This window comes from Pagrus major, chromosome 1 (assembly GCF_040436345.1).
Source record: "Pagrus major chromosome 1, Pma_NU_1.0".
Taxonomy (NCBI): Eukaryota; Metazoa; Chordata; class Actinopteri; order Spariformes; family Sparidae; genus Pagrus; species Pagrus major.
In genome coordinates this window covers 10083795-10095084 of record NC_133215.1, presented here as the reverse complement: position 1 = coordinate 10095084, position 11290 = coordinate 10083795, and positions in this window count along the sequence as shown.

The following is an 11290-nucleotide window of genomic DNA, read 5'->3' as shown; positions in this document are numbered from 1 at the left end:
AACCGGAACTGCGCCGACTGTCAAGCCTGCCATCCTGTCCACGAGACCCTTTACCCTCTAGCAAAACATCATGAAAAAAAAAAACCCTTCTCTGCTTTTCTCTGAAACAACGAGGGACCTTCGAGAGAACAAGACTCACAGCCAGCAAGCAGCCCTGTGCAGGAAACATAAATCTAAATAAATCCAAACAGAATGAACTAATAGACAGAAGAAAGGTGCGAACACTGAGACTGTGCAGACAACAGGAAGCACTTAGACCCCTTCATTATAATCCCACAGCTGTACAATTCAGTGATGACAACAGGCCATTACTGTTAATGTTTTTAATCCAGACTGGCTTTAACCAATCTGGACATACAGAGAGAAAGTAGCTTAGACGGCTTTCTCGTATTGCTATGAAGAGAATACAGTGTGGGGTGTGGGTAATGATATTGTCACTTCCTCGATTTCTCTTTTTTCATTTACAACAAACTTCCACTCATGACGGTGAGTGTTATTCATGTAAAATGTTCCCTTGGGCTATAATTTCAGATAAAACCTCATGTAACACAGTGACATTGTCGAGCTAGAGCAGGCTGTGGTTAATTCTTACAAATACTGACTGGAGTTTCTTGAAGCATTGGAATATCATGTAGGAACTGCCAAATTGAATGATAATCCCAGTTTAAATTAACAGCGTGGTCACAAGAGCGGATTCGTTCCCTGGCTTCAGATTTGATTTTGTTATACTCCATCACGTTTTCTGCTTTATTGGGCAGTATGCAGTGGAGTTTGGCAGGAAAAGATGGGAGTTGGAGCATGTATTGTCACGAGTACACAGCAAATGTTCCCCACTGGTGCACCTTGTGTTCATTCCAATACTTATCGATCCCCTGAGATTCTGGCAAATTTATTCCAAAGCCACTAATTTGTAAAGTTGGAGCAAGAGCTGGATTATTTGGAAAACTAACATTAAGAAGAATCAGGACAGTAGAAGTCTGGCCAACCACAAGTCCATACAGGCATATATACTCTCCCTACAGTGTGACAGGACAACAGGAGAGCTGGCATGCAAGTTCACAGCATTGAGAGGAGTGTATCTGTGTGTGTGCGTCTGATGAAAATAATGAGATTGAATCTGCCAGTATCCATCGTTCCTGTGTGTTTTCATTATGGGCACGTAGCCTAGACTGTGTGAGGAGTCCAGGGCCACGCAGTTGAAGGCTTTTTGTTATGATTCAATAGTAGCTGTTGGGCGGACATCAATTAAACATTGAAAAAAGGCAGCATTTCTTCTGCACGCTTAAAAACCTGCTGATGAGTCCTTTCAAAAACATTTTAAAAACTCATTATGAGCCTCCCTTGCTAACAGCCAGACCATGTGGAAATTAAATCATCCCATTTAACCTCAACCAGTCACCAGAGCAAAATGTATTCATACCTCTATAGGACCTCTGAAACCCATTAAGCTTTATATTCATACTGTGCACTCATCATAAATGCATAAACTGCCCAAAATCCTTAGCAAGAATTGACATTAGCTTCATGCTGAATAAATCCAGAGCAAAGAACAAGCCTCCAGAAATTTAAACATTTCCCTAGCACACTTTGTGTTGTTACACAGAGATAAACATCACTCTGAAGGCCAAACACTGTCATGTACCGACGACATCTATGAGGCTACAGCGTTCCCAGCACGACTGTGGTTCGTAGCACTCAGAAGAAAAACAGTCTAATAAATCCTATAATATACTGTAATTGATATGAAACCAAACATCTCAAAATAAGTCTCAACATTTTGTGGTTTTATATGATGTAATAGGCCTATCATAAAGTCTGATAAGGTCACCAACTCATTATGTAGTACCTGAGGCGCTTCACAAAAGCCTTTGAACACATCATTTTAAATTATTTCCTTTTTGTGGAAGACACACCGCCATTAACAAAGCGACATCATAGCATCTGGACATTTTCTATTGTGCCACGGACATTCACCCAGCGCAGTGTCCGGGACAGGAGAACAGAGGAAAAAGTACATAACAGCACAAAAAAACAAAAACTTTGTGCACCGTCCTTACCGGGGAGCAGCGTCCATCCACTAGCGTCATTCACTCCGGGTCCGCCGTGCGCCCTGAGCTCCCGGAGCCCTGGTGCTCCATCTGAGAGCAGCCCGCTGGTCCTCTTGCCTCCTCCCCCCCTGCCGATATCCAAACTCAGTCCGTCAGTCGGGAGGATGGATAAGAGAAAAAAAAAAATGATGAGAGAGGAATGTGACGTAGAAGTTTTAATTACCGGGAAAAGTAAAGTTATATAGGACCAAGCGGCTTCCCGTGCGTCTGCGTCCCCCCCAGCCGCTGGACACGCTCTGCGGTGTCAGGTACCGGAGTTCAGGCGCACCGGGGAGAGGGAGAGCCGCGTCAAGCCAGCCGGAGAGAGCACCGGAGATACTCGGCATTTACCTTCAAATTAAGACAGCCTAATCCCGGAAGCTACGCTCGACAATATACTGTAGTCTTGATAAATACTCGTAATAATTTGATAAACATCTGTTAGCTTACCTTGTGGGCTAAACTACGTCACACAACACTGCGTACACATTTCACGACAGTTTAAGCTAGTTTTGGAAACTGCCAAGGCTTCTAGCTAACCATTCCTCATTGAGTAATATATATTATATATCTCTATTCTTAGCTTCTTATTTTAAAATCTCAGCTTTCATTTAATTAGTATGAATAAGAAAACAATTAAGCAACTTGTATGAGAAAAAATAAAACAGTCTTTCTTAGAAAAATGGCTGCCGGAAACAAAATCGTTAGGAGCAGAGTACTGTACTTTGTTTCCTTGGCAACCAAGAAATTAGCTGCGGAGGCTACATATACATAGCAGCGTTTATCACCAAAAAAACATCGATTTGTCAGGTAAATTAGCACATTTTACTCTGACTTTTCGATTTGATTTGTTTAAAAGATGCTGCTAACCTGAATTGTCCCTGCCTCTTGTCTTTTTTTTTTGTCCTCACAGTGTGGAAACGCCCCATCTTACGAGAGAATGGTGAGTGAATTTGAATAATGTGGCACTGTGTCGCCTCCAATAAGAGTTTTATTTTGAAAGTTTTCACTGGAGAACTTTATTCTTAATACAGGATAACTTGACACTGATGGAGCAAGTCAGAGCATGTGACTTGTCCCCCTCTCCTCCTCCTCACAGTACACCCCATCCCAATATCCCTCTTCCTTCCTTCCTTCCTTCCTTCCTTTCTTTCTGTATTTCTTTCTCTGCCTGGTTGTCTCATCAGGCAGCGACACTGGACATTATGTGTGTGTGTGTGTGTGTGTGTGTGTGTGTGTGTGTGTGTGTGTGTGTGTGTGTAGGCTATGTGTGTGTAGGCGGAGGAGGCTGCTGTCATATGGGAGATGATGCTCCACAGTCACACACAGGGGATTTCAATTCACTAAACCCAAAGGTGTGGCTGAGCTCCAACACAATACCTTTAAATCAGCTTATGCTGTGTCTCTTTTCAGAGGACACGGACTTACTAATGACCCATACTGTAATTTATAAAACAGCATATCCATAACAGTTAAAGTGAGCACTCATTAAGCATAACATTATATACATATGATGTTTTTATTTTTACCGGTGCATTCACATGTTGTCGGTAGTTCGACGTTTGGTCAGTGAGGATTTATTTGAATCTGTCACACCGTATAATAGCCTAGTTTATAAGATGGTCACATGATTTGGGTCTGAATTGTTTACGTTTTAAAACAAGTCTCCATCTGCTTCAGTTGTTTAGGAGAATGGTGCAACGCTGTTTGCTATGAGGCTCCAGAAATGCTTTGTTGAGTACAAAACTTTACCTGCATGAGGGTTAGTAGATAATGACTTTAATGAATTTTCATTTTTACATTTAGCAGACGCTTTTGTCCAAAGCGACTTACAGTAATACATACATACACTGATGGCGGTGGCTTCTATGCAAGGTGCCGACCAGCACATCAGGAGCAGTTTGGGGTTCGGTATCTTGCCCAAGGACACTTCGACATGCAGACCAGGGGAATTGAATCAGCGACCTTCCGATAACAAGACGCTGGCTCTACCTCTGAGCCACAGCCGGGTGAACTCATCCCCTTAAAACGTAGTGGAGTAGAGATATGAGATTAAAGTAAAATACGAACACTGCAAAATTGTACTTATGTACAGCCTACTTGACTAAATTTACTTCATTATTTTCAAAGTAAAGACATTTGGATTTCACAGTAGATGAGCCTGAGATGATACCAACCAGGCCTAGAGTGAAACTAGAAGAACAAGCATCCTTGTGCTTATTCTCAGAGACTGCTCATTTTTCTGGGGGCTCCATCCAATTCCCTGAAGGCCCCCTGGCAGTCCCTGGTTCCCACTTTGGGAACTAATATTAGAACTACAGTTTACAGTAGGTCTAAGCAAACAGCTTACAGGGAGCACTAGTCTTAAATGCTCTCCTGCTTATTTTTTAATATCTACATATGGCCTCCAAATCATTTTCTGGGGGTGTTTTGTTTGATGTTTACACTCCATTAGTCAGAAAAGTCCCACGGTAGTGGCTCTGAGAGGCTATAATGCTCATTACACGCTAGCAAACAAATTTGGATGGATTAAAAATAGACAACTTTGCTATTCTTGGATTGCCACTAGACAAAAAATTCACATTTTGCAGTGCTGGAGGAAAGCCATGTTGTTACCCACATCAAAGGGGCTGTTCTCTGTGCAGTGGCCATTTTCAACTGTGAAGTGTAGGTACAACTTGAAAGACAGATACAAGAAGTCGAGAGACTGGAGGAAAGTAACAGAATACCTGAAGTCTTGTTGAGCTTTTTAGACACACTCAGTCCACACAGTACTAAAATCAACTTAGCTTGTAAGTTTTAGCATGTACGCATGTTAATCCACTAATATTTATCATGTTAGTGTAACGTGCTAGGCTTTAGCATGCTACCCTGCTATGTTAGCATGTATCTGAATTATGGGGAAGTACTAGTGGGACTTGTACTTCATGCTCCTGTGGTACTGCACCACATGCTCCTGTAGTAAACTACTGTGGTAGTCATAGGCTTGTATGTTATTTTGGGGCATTTACTACAGGATTATACATCAGGGTGTGTTGATCTTTACCATACGTTCTGTGGTAAATATATGAATATGGTAGCACAGGTTCTGTGATACATTACCACAGAATCTGCCTCACATGTGGTACTGTAAGGTCAAACCACACGATTACCACAGGAGCATTTTCCAATACCACAGGATTTTTTGTAAGGGGGGCAGATTCCTTTAGATGGAAGGTGTTCATTCCACTAGTAGAGACTTGTGCATCTTTGCCAAGGAGCACCTAAGCTAGAGGCTTTATTGGTTTTTGTTTTAATTTGTCCCTCATTTGTTATCTGTTGATAGTGCTTGATATGAAATCAGGGGTCAATTTAATTCATCATCTGGGGCTAAGAATGTCCATACCAAACTGTCCAGACATTTGCTCTGGCTCTGACTGACAGACCAACAGATTTACCGCAAGTGTGGCTAAAAGCTAAGATTAGATTCTCACTCAGAGGAGGGAAACACCGTGCAATACCCAATCAACGCCCACAGCAGACAGGCTCCTCGCTGCTATCATAACTCTTACAGCAGCAGCATACATCAAACATTTACTGTATCTTAACAACACAGTTTAAGATTTCTAGGACACATCCAATCACACAAACACTCACACAGACCTCTGTTGCTGACATTTTACTCTCCCCGAGAAGGCAACTGATGAGCATTGTTGGATGCTGCTGTGTATGCGTGTGCGCTTTGATAGTAATCGGTTGTTATTGGGTCTCGCTGGCTGTGTGTTTCCACTCCCACTCCCATTCGTTTTCCCTCTCCTTCCAGCTCGTCTCATCCTTCTCACACTTACTGTCTCGTGTAACTCATGCAAGACTCTTTCTGCTCCACAGGATCATTTCATGCATTTTTTACTCCCGCTCTGTCACTGTGGTGTGTTCAAATGATGGTTTACATTAGTCACTGAGACACACACACACACACACACGGGCAGAAAGACATTCCCTCTGTTATCGGTTGAGGATGGGTATCTAGGCCAAACATTATTATCAGTGTGTGGTAAGCGCCCCTTGGGTGTGTTACCATGGTGACCATCACATAACATTATATATGGGGAAGTGTTTTATTCCATGCCATTGTTACCCATACGCACACACACACACACACACTGCTGGAATTCGATTACAGATCAATAATCCTGATCAATCATTAGAATTGCCTTGACAACCACCTGAGGGCACATCCTAACACAAAACACACACACACACACGCTGTATATGCACATACATACTGTACATGCACACATGTGCTGGAACACATGAGCAGAGTGACACTGAGCCTGCCTCCTTCTTTACTTGACCTTGTTACTATAGAGGTACATGAAGAGGTTAACAGAGCACGCCCATGTGCACACACACACACACACACACACACACACACACGTGTACATATTCATGGCATGGTCAGCGGTGTCAGATTCTTAAAGTTTCAGTTTTCAGAGCACAGGGACAGCAGTAATTATCTGTCTCTGTTAACAGTAAATGTGTTTTTTCTGCCTCTCAGTCTTTTCTTTAATGTTTATATACACGGTCGTAAACATTAGTGGTATGGTCACAGTCATACTAGCTATCAATAAAATACTTATGGGTTAAGATTTGTTTTTAGGGTGCATGTAGACTAGCAATTAATTACACTGTAAGTGCTTTTTAAAGTACCTGGCACATTAAATAATAAATAGTTACTGAGTACATGGAAGGGAACAACAGTGTAGGAAGAACAGGTCGACAATACAAATGTTCTGAGGAATTATTTATGGTTTATTTAATTACATGTACTCGTAAAAATATGCTGCAATAAGTATGCAACATTTTTTTATGTTTAAAATTACATCATTTTGAAGTTTGAAGATGGCAGTGTTGGCTGGGTAGGCCACCACTGTGTTGTCCAGACTGAATTAGACTTGGATGGATTGCCATTACATTTTGCACAGGCGTTCATGGTTCCCAGACAAAATTACCTTCACGACAGTCCCCTTACTTTTCATCTAGCGCCACCATGAGGCGGGCATTTGTGGTTTCAAGTAAAATATCTCAACGACTTTTGGATGGATTACCGTGGTGCTTGGTACAGACATTGATGTTCCCCTCAAGATGAACTGTAATAACCGTGGTGATCACTGAACCTTTAATCTAGCGCCATCATTAGGGCAAAATCGTTATTCGTCCAAAATTTGGTTGATTGAACACTTGCAGAACTGACTTTCCCATCATCCTCAGCTGTACTTTGTGTTTAGTGCTAATAATAAAAATAACATTAACAACACCTTTATGCAAGAAATGCAGCTCAAAGTGCTTCACAACAAAGACATTACAGGCACCAAGTGCTTAGCATAAAAAAAAGATATAGAATGAAGATATAAACAGGGATAGAAAATTACAAGATGGAAAATAAAGCCTACTCGATAATAATAGTAACAATAAGATAGAGATGCATAAAAGCAAGGATAGAGTGCCATAATTTAAGTAACATAAGATGTAAATTAAACCCCACTGACTAAAATAAACTTAAAAATACATACATAGAATGCACATTAGCATGTTAACACACTGAACTAAAATGCTTATTTAATAGATATATTTGCTAAACATTATTATTATGAGCAAGCATTATAAAGTTTCAACTGATGTTTATAAGCCTATAAAGCATTTCATTGTTTGTTAACAGTGAAATAACTATTAACTCGTTGAGTTTAATCAACTATAAATGTAGTATTTATTAATGATGGTTATTATAAAGTGTTACCTTATCCTGTAACAAAATTGACCAAACTCTTTAATTATTGAATCTGTAGGAAAATATATATATATATATATATATATATATATATATATATATATATATATATATATATATGTACTATTTCTAAGTCCCTCTTAAGTGGTTAGTCTCTATTTCCCAGCCTCTCGTCCTCTCAAATTAAGAAAAAGCTACAGTCAGAGACACAACTTAAAAACACATAGAACTTTTTCACCGGGATAATAATCTGCTCATATTCAGATATTTTGCTGTATTGTAGACCAGCAACTGGGAGTCTGCCATGCTGCAACATCACTGACTCATCCTTTTTATTAGTTCTAGGAATCATATGAGTCTATCAGACAATACATTTCCACACTCCCCTCCTCGCTCCCTCTCAGCTTTCTCTGCGCCGTGTTTGCAAGCATAAATGCACAGTGGTCCATACAATCATGGGCAATCATGCACACGTAGACATTACATTTATGACAGAGGATGAGAGAGAGTTAGGTTATGAACCAGTCAGTGGAGAAGCATCTTTTCTGACAATCGGCTGAAGTGAAGTTGCTAAGCAACCTTTGGCCTTGATGACAGGAAATGATGTCACGCTTGTAAGACAAAACACAAGCAGACACACAAACACACAGGCAGATAACAGGTGCACACATGCGCACACACGTGTGGACCCACAGACACATGCAGAGTGGACCTCGCAGGATGGTAGATGAGAGGAATAATGAGTTGTGATGATAATCTGGGCAGGGGTTAAAACAATATATTAATCTTCTCTAATGGTCTCACTGATCTCTGAGTCCATTAAGGATGACTTTAAATATATATACACACACGCAGACATGCACACAAACACACATAGTCACACACTGGTACAATGCATGGGCTAAGCTGTGAATGTGTTTTTATGTTCTGCTGTTTGAGGGAAAAAATACATCTGCCGCTTTCTCATTTCTCAGTGTTCCCTCACCCCGTCTGTGAACCCATCTCCTGCCTTCAGCCTGTTGTGCTTGTGATCCACCAGTCACGCCATCTCCCCGACTAGGTACACACACTTACAGCGTGCACACACAGACACGAAAACACAAGCACAATGAAGCTTATTGCTGTGTGCTCTGAGAGAGAAAGAGAGAGTGGCTGACATGTGGGGTTGTATTTCAGAGCTGAGGCGTATAAGAGAAGATTTTTTATTGTTAATCTGTTTCCCTCCCAGGTTAAAAGTTGTAGGACTTACAGCGCCACACAGTGTTCGGTCTGAGTCACTGCACTCGTTTCCTTCTGGGACCTTTACTTAAATTATTCATGTTTGCAAAGGGATGAGCTGCCAAAGACCCTGAAACTCACCATTGTGTCTGAGAAACTGATTTCGAGGACATAATCCAGTTATTCCCAGATATATCTGATGATACTCCGTGTGCTGCAATACATCTCTGTTCTTTCATAACCTGTACTTTTTGTGTGGTAGCCTATGTGTTGTTTATGCCTGTGTCCCACTTTGTCCCTATTTTGGGCGTCTTGTGACAAACATCAGCAGTAGCACATCATTAATTAATAACTTAAAAATGTCTAGTCATTATGTCTGTGTTGCTCTAGTTGGATAGAAGATAGTTATTCACTTCAAAGCCAGCTAATACAAGAATAAAAAAACACAGAAAATTGTTTAACTTTGATGGATATAAACAAACAAACAAACAAAACAAATCTTATTAGTCATGGGAAAGTCAGCTTTGAATTACAGTAGAGAAGCAAATCTATCTATCTATCTATCTATCTATCTATCTAGTACATTTACTCAAGCACTGTACTTAAGTCAAATATTGTACGTTTTACTCCACCAAATCTCTTTGATAACTTTAGTTTTTTTTTAAAACAACTTTATTTATAAGTAATTGGATGAAACAGCAGATGATTCAGATAATCAGAAAAATGCTGAATATCAGATCCAATGATCGGTTGACCAATAAACAGTATATACAAGTATACAAGTAAACAGTATGTAAAATGTACTTTTACTTGAACTTTTGATACTTAAGTACATTTAACATTAGTTATTTGAAGACATACTAGTCATATGAATGACTTTCATTTCAACCAAAATAATATTTTAACTTGAAATCTTTACTTTTACTCCAGTGTGACTTTGGGGGACTTTTTACAACACTGCAGTGATGGAATGTAACTAAGTAGATTTACTCTACTTTAAACTTCCACTCCACAATATTTTGGAGGTAAATATTGTACTTTTTACTCCATTACATTTATATAATAACTTAAGTTACTGGTTACTCTAGAGATTACAAATTTGATCAGATTAAAAAAACACACTGATTGCAATAATCAGAAAAATGCGGAATATTGATACTTGAGTACATTTAATATCAGAATTTAAGAATTTTACTATAAATAAAACTGGTCTGGGTGATTTCTTTTTATCCATCCATCCATCCATCCATCCATCCATCCATCCATCCATCCAATTAAATATCCTTCTAATTCTTTGACTTCTTAATTAACCCAAATATATAAATAGTACATTTTAATTACACTGATGCACCTGTGTTTACACATTGTTAAATGGTGAGAGCACAGAGGAACAAAATGTGTTCTGGAAAGCGGGAAATTAATGTATGATCTAACTACATTTGACAGGCCAATTAATTAAATTTGGGTCTCAGCTAGTACAATGAGTATTCTCATTTTAAGAATGCAGAAATGCTGCAATGTAAACAAGGAATGCAAGCACACAAATGATCCTCCGAGTGTCTGCAGATAAAAACTTAACAGTCACAAGGTGATAGTCACAGGTGAGAGTTCAAGAGAGTGCATCAGAAATCAAATGTTATCGCCACCTTGCTTAGCTTATTTGTGTAGTGAAGATACACTGAGGTAAATTCTATATTTTAGTACAAAGTCAGTTTTATTTTATTATTACTTACAGCACTATAACTTACACCCAGGGACTAAAAATAGGACATAATGGTGAGATGTTTACGTAGTTGTGAGACTGGTGTGGACACAGAGGTAAGCAGAGTGAACATTACTATTTCATTGTTAACCAATTAGTTGTTTGGCCTATAAAATGTCAGAAAATGATGACCATGGCGCCCTTAAATGTTTTAAAACCCAAAGTTTACTGTTGTAGAGGAGCAAAGAAACCAGAAGTTATTCACATTAAAGAAGCTAGAAATAAGAGAATTTCGACTTCGTTCTTAAAAAAACTACTCGAACTGGTTATCAAAATAGTTGGCACTTAATGTAATTGATAATCAATTCATCATTGCATCTCTACATTTCAACAATTCAGGGTTACACTGTTTGCATTATTTTAATATATTTACATAATGTTGTGATCACCTTTTTACTATAACACTATATAACCTTAAGCTTCTTTTAATCACTGGCACATTCAGGTCTCCATGTG